We start from the raw sequence: 6,536 nt of genomic DNA, 5'->3' as shown, positions 1-6,536 counted from the left end.
ATCACCTCCAAAAAGAACAAAAACAAAACCACCACTGACAACAGTTATAAAACAATATCATCATTACCACCATTAAGAACTAAACAACCACCACCAACAACAACGACAACAAAACCACCATCAACACCACCACCACTTGGTCCACATCCCCAGCAGACTACAGAGGGTCAGGACTCACAGAGGACGCGGATGGGTTTTTTGGCGAAGACGAGCGTATAGACGGACAGGCGATCCCCGGGCTGCACGTCACGATGTCCCATCACCAGCCGAATGTTAGGGTCCCGCCTCTTCCTAAGGTCCTGCGTCATCCTGCCGCCGTCCGGGTTGTGTGCTTCCTCACCTGGCTTCTGACCCCAACACATGGCACTGTCACTGTTCTGGGCAACACCTGTTGGGGGGCGGGGGGGGGGAGCTCTGTCGGCTTCTTGGTTTAAATTGCACTACCTTAATTAACTGCCTCATCCTGGTTACATGTAGAAGGTTAAGATTAAAGGTCCGGCAATACCCACATTCTTCGCCTCCACTCTGTGTGATTGGCGGAGTGAACGTCCACGACTTGTGAACACTACTCATTCCGTTTTGAGGCGAAAAATTGTAGATACTTCCAAAGGTACCATAGCCTTTCACAGCCATCAGGGCAGTGTGTTCAAGTACACTGTGTCTAGGGTTCAGCATTGGAAGGCAGGGCCCAGTCCTCTCCTTCTGCCCTTTTAACTTTCCCCAACCAAAGTCAGGTATCCAGTCACGCCTGAGTGGAGTGAGGAAAATCGAAATTCAGCGCCTTTCCCAGTTTCGAACCCTGTTAACTTTTGAACACTGGATCAGAAGTGCAACACCTAACCTATTCTGCCACGGCTCATCCACATGGCTACACATGCTCTTCCTTAACTACCCCATCTTGGTTATACCTGTTCAACTTTACTACATATTTGCTACACCTGCTCTGCCCAAACAACTACAGACTGGCTACATATGCTCAACTAAACTACTCCATTAATGGCTAAACATGCTCAACCTAAACTTCTGCATGTAAGCTACACATGTTTTATCTAAACTAATGCATACTGGCTACACGTGCTCTTATAAAACTACTCCGTACTAGCTAAACAAGCTCTACCTAAACTACTGGCTACACATGCGTTACCTAAACTACTACATATTGACTACACATTGTCAACCTCAGTCACACCATCCTGGTTACACATTCTTTACATCAACTGCTCCATATTGGCTAGCATGTTCTACCTTAACTACTCATTGGTTACGCATGTCTACCTCATCCACTCCATATTGGTGAGCATGCCCCTCCTCAACTTCTTAATGGTTACACATGTCTACCTCAGCTACTCCTTTCTTTTAGGCCTTCATCACTTCGAAGTCTGCTGCGCTAAAGAGACACACATCGATTCAGTTGTGACACAATGGCGGTTCCCAGGGTCTCATGTTTGGTCTCTTTTCACACACACACACACAGAGAGAGAGAGAGAGAGAGAGAGAGAGCTGCAGCCTCAACAATTATACAGGAATTAAAGGAAATGTTTCCTATGTTTTCTCCCAAGATAGATTGGTGGAAGGGTGGAGAGGAGGAATGGGGTGCAGGACAATAAATTTTGCTTGTCAATTTTGAATTCATTTGGGCGGATATGGAGTCCTCCATAGTGGGTAAGAATGTTGGCGACAGTTTTGAGGAGAAGGGGGAAGTGGAAAAGAAGGAAAGGAAGAGACGAAAAAGGTGACGATGACAGTAGTGGTGGTGGTAGTAGTATTATGGAATGTGGTGGTGGTAGTGGTGGTGGTGATGATGATCTGTATATGTATCTGTATTATGCACGTCGGCAGGAACCAGTTCTGGCATTGTTGTACCGACGGGAAGACTTACATGAGAGCACCCTAAAACATAGATAAAAAAAAAATCTGAAATGAACCGTTTCAGGTTATCGTAGACCAGGTCAATCCGGCTAGCGTAGCGCTCCCCGAGATTTAATCCTGACCGACACAACCCCAGCCCATCATTTACCCCACTTTAGATCAGACCCTAACTAATGTTCTGTGTGATACAGGAGGCGGTGTTTAACGGTCTCTGCTGTCTCAGTATTTACGGTTTCCTCAGTGCTGTTCCGGGCTGTTCCAGTCCCGAACAGTTCTTGGGGGAAAAAGCTGGGTTTTTTTTGCTTCTTTTTTTTTATAATAAATTTCCGATTTGCTGAACTAGATGTTAAAGCAGCGTGGGTTATTCATAGTGAATTGTGAGATGATATTCTGGGACTGTGTCTTTGAGTGTCGTTGTTCTAATAAGGCTCTTGTCTTTAATTGGCATGATGTAATCCTCTGCTTTCACTGCAGGGAAATACCCATTGACAATCTTGAAAAGAACGGGCAGGTGCTGTTGTTTCCTTCTTTCTTGCAGGGGTGGTAATCACAGGACTGCAAGCATTTCTGTCTCACATCCCGGATGTCTTGACGTATAGTCCTGTTTGATGAAGCGGGCTGACCGACGTTGGACGCCCTCAACTTTGTCAGTGTTCTGTTGCTGGTGTGGGTCCCAGACGATGGAACTATATTCTTGGACTGATCTGACAAAGGAGGGAGGTGTATGCTGCTTTTCTGCACTCCTGGAGGCAAAACCGTTGGTTTCATCTGAGCAGCCCTAGGCTGGCATTAGCATTTTTTGTGTGATTTTGCCAACATGCTCTGACCAAGATAAATTTGTCTGTCTGGACACCAAGGTATGGGTGTGATTCGGCCTGATGGAGAATGTGTCCATCTAGTTGGTAATTGATGAGGTGCTGCAGGTAATCAAATTTTAGCACTGTTTGACATTAAATCTCATGCCCCACTCTCTTGCCTAAGCTTCCAGTCTCCCGAAGTCACCCTGCAGGATCCGATGATCTGCCTCTGACTTTATTTGTCGGTAGAGAAGGCAGTCATATGCAAAGAGACGGACTTGTGACTTGACAGCTTCTGGCAGGTCGTTTATGTGGCATAAATAGAGGGGTCCCAATACGGTACCTTGGGATACGCCTGAATCGACCGGGACATCATAGGACTGTTTGCCTTCAACTACCACCTTCATACGGCTGGTGGGTGAGGAAACTGGTAAGCCATTGGTACAGATTCCCTCTGATGCCAAAGCTGTCTAACTTGGTAAGCAGCTTGGAGTGAGGCAAGGCATCAAATAGAAAAGTCCAGAATAACCATGCTGGTCTGTATTTTCTGGTCATAACTTTTGCAGAGATCATGGAGTGTAACCACCAACTGCATCCCACAGGAGTAGCTGGACCTGAAGCCATGGTTCAATGTGGTAAAGATGTTTTTACCTTTCGATTGCTTCGTGAGATGGCCGCATATTTGTATTTGTATTTCTTTTTATCACATCAGATTTCTCTGTGTGAAATTCGGGCTGCTCTCCCCAGAGAGAGCACGTTGCTACACTACAGCGCCACTCTTTTTTTTTTCTTTTTTTTTTTTTTCCTGCGTGCAGTTTTACTTGTTTTTCCTATCGAAGTGGATTTTTCTACAGAATTTTGCCAGGAACAACCCTTTTGTTGCCGTCCGGGGTTCTTTTACGTGCGCTAAGTGCGCTAAGTGCATGCTGTCGTCTCATCCGAATAACTAGCGTCCAGACCACCACTCAAGGTCTAGTGGAGGAGGAGAAAATATCGGCGGCTGAGCCGTGATTCGAACCAACACGCTCAGATTCTCTCGCTTCCTAGGCGGACGCGTTACCTCTAGGCCATCTCTCCACTGTGATATGATGTGCTCTTGGAGCTTTCATGACATGGAGGTCAGGGAGACGGGTCTGTCGTTTTTTGCCAGGTGATCTTTCTATCTTCCTTCTTGAAATCAGGTGCAACATGGATGTTGGACTAATCCTCTGGCAGTGTTCCTGTAGTGAAGGATCTATGGAGTCCCTCGGCAAACTGGCAGGCACAGTCCTTAAGGATTTGGTTAGGGGTTCCATCAGGGCCCACAGCTTTGCTGACAACGATTCTTTCATCAGCTATTCAAAACTCTCACTGTTTATTTATAAACTGTCAGTGGGGGGATATTGGTGGAGTCTAGCTTTAGAAGGTGAAGCTGGTTGAGAAAATACTGACTGGAACTGGTCACCAGAAGATTCGCTTTGGATCTGGCATCAATAAGAAGGGAACCATTCTTTTTCGGTCAGGCGACACCAGTATCATCTTGTTTTGTTGTTGTTCTTGTTTTTGTGTTGTTGGGGGTTTATTGTGCCTTTTTTTGTTTGTGTTTTTTGTTGTTGTTGGTTTTTGTTTTTTGTGGGGTTTTTTGTTTGTTTGTTGTTGTTTTTTTGCTTGTTGTTTTTTTGGGGGAGGGGGTTGTTTGTTTCTTTGTTGTTGTTGTTGTTTTGGGGTGGGGGTGGGGGGCGGGTTCCCTTTAACATATTTCCAAACTGGTTTGGAGTTATTTTGCGCTAAGCCATCCAGGATCTCGTTATTGATTTGTGTCTGTTCAGCCCCTCTGAAGGCCCTCTTACACTCCTTTTATATGAAGGGTTAGTTTGCCCATGTACCAGGTGATGATAATGATGATGATAACTTAATACTAGTGAAGAAAGATTTTGACACTGACCACACGAAAACTGTCTTGAAGATCAGACTTCTCCACGTTTGTCACAAGACTATGGTGACAACACTGCGGTCACAGCACACAATGGTCAAAACACACTATGGTCACAGCACACTGAGGTAGCAACACATGCTTTGTCGACTTTCCAATAAAGACCGTCAACTTTCAAAAACAGACTGTTGACTTTTTAACACAAGCAGTATACTTTCCAACACGAGCTGTTGACTTTCCAACACAGACTGTCGACTTTCCAACAGAGGCTGTTGTCTTTCCAAAATCGTCGACTTTGTAACACAGGCTTTCAAACACAGAATGCAGACATTCCAACACACACCTTCCAACACAGATGTCAACTTTCCACTTGCCGTTTAGTATCATGCAAAACTGCTCTCAGGCAGAAGGACTGGGGAGTCATGTCAAATCATGTTGATCATCTTCAGAAAAAGAAAAAAGCGAATATTTCGTGCAGCATGTCACAATTCACAGAAAATTTTCTCGGTCTCTGTATCTGTCTCTCTTTTTGCACAGGTGCACACACTTGTGTGTGAGTGTCTGCATGTGATCCTGCGTGAAAAGGTGGACAGACGGGCGGGCGTACGGGCGTGTGTGCGCGCGCGTGTGTGTATGTGTGTGTGTTGTGTGAGTTCATGTGAGTCAGCCAGAAATCAAGATTTACATGAACGTATTGTTCTTGACATGTACCAGTCTTTTTGATTGTTCCTATTTTGTTGTATGGTGCATATATGTGAGATTATTAAAATGAAAATATGCTTGAAAAATAAACTGAAATTTTCGAAACGCTTGTTCAAATTCAATAGGAACATACTCATGTGGCCTAAATGATTTATGGAGAAAATGGTGTTAATCCAATTTGGGTATCGGCGAAAATGAGACTGGTTCGATTTTGGACTAGCTTAGTGTTATCAACGCGCGCGCTTGAAAAAGCTGAAGAATGCAGACATTTAGTTGCAGACCTTGATGATCATGACCGGGTAACCTTGCAAGCATTTTATTTATCTATTCATTTCTTATGGTGCTCTTTTGATGTTATGAACCCAGTGAGCGTGTGTGCTTTTTGTAAAAGGTGTTTGTGTTGCTCTCACACACACACACACACACACACACATATCCATTCCTTAATAATGCAAATGAGCAATTTCTTCTGTTCTTCCACTGTGCAAAACTTGATATGGATCACCTACACGCGCTCTGACACCTTGAAATTGAAACCAAAACTGCGAAACTTTAACTTGACACATTGACAGATTCAAATGGGTATTTTGTGTCCACCAAAATCGTTCACTCTTCTAGTCAAAGGAGAAAGATCTTCACCAGTGTAAAATCTGTCTTTAAAACTTTGCTCTTCTGATTCAGTTGGGTTTTGTTCTGAATGTGCTTGGCATGAAGACTGTATGTAACCCAACTGCCACCCACGCAGTTGTCAGATGTATTCAAACGGTCCAAAAAAGCTAACAATAATCGGTTTGTGTAATTTTTCGTTAAGGAACATCACTCGTTTCTTTATGCTTTGGTTACGCTCAATGTTCTTGATTTCATCTTTTCCAGTTCTATCCCACACAAATTGTCCCTTCACATTCTCAAAACTGTCATATGCCATCCTTCGAGTTTGACCTCACAAAAAATGCAAGATGGAAGGAAATAAATCAACATATCTATATCTTTTTACCAGAGCAAATAATCTGTCAATTATCAGCAAGTGAAGGTTGGTGACGAGGACATTTTGGTGGGTGGAGGGGTGGCGATGCACTTATGTGGACGTACACACACTGTTCATACCCACACCCATCCACATGTCCCACTGACAAACACTGGCATGCAAACATGAGTATATACATGAAATGCACACTGACTTGGATGATACTCATGTCAGTGAACTGACAATATATAATGGCTGGTGCACATGTATACATGCTCACATATGTGGCAAC

The sequence above is a fragment of the Babylonia areolata genome, chromosome 5, assembly GCF_041734735.1.
Source record: "Babylonia areolata isolate BAREFJ2019XMU chromosome 5, ASM4173473v1, whole genome shotgun sequence".
Lineage (NCBI taxonomy): Eukaryota > Metazoa > Mollusca > Gastropoda > Neogastropoda > Buccinidae > Babylonia > Babylonia areolata.
This window is presented reverse-complemented; position numbering follows the sequence as displayed.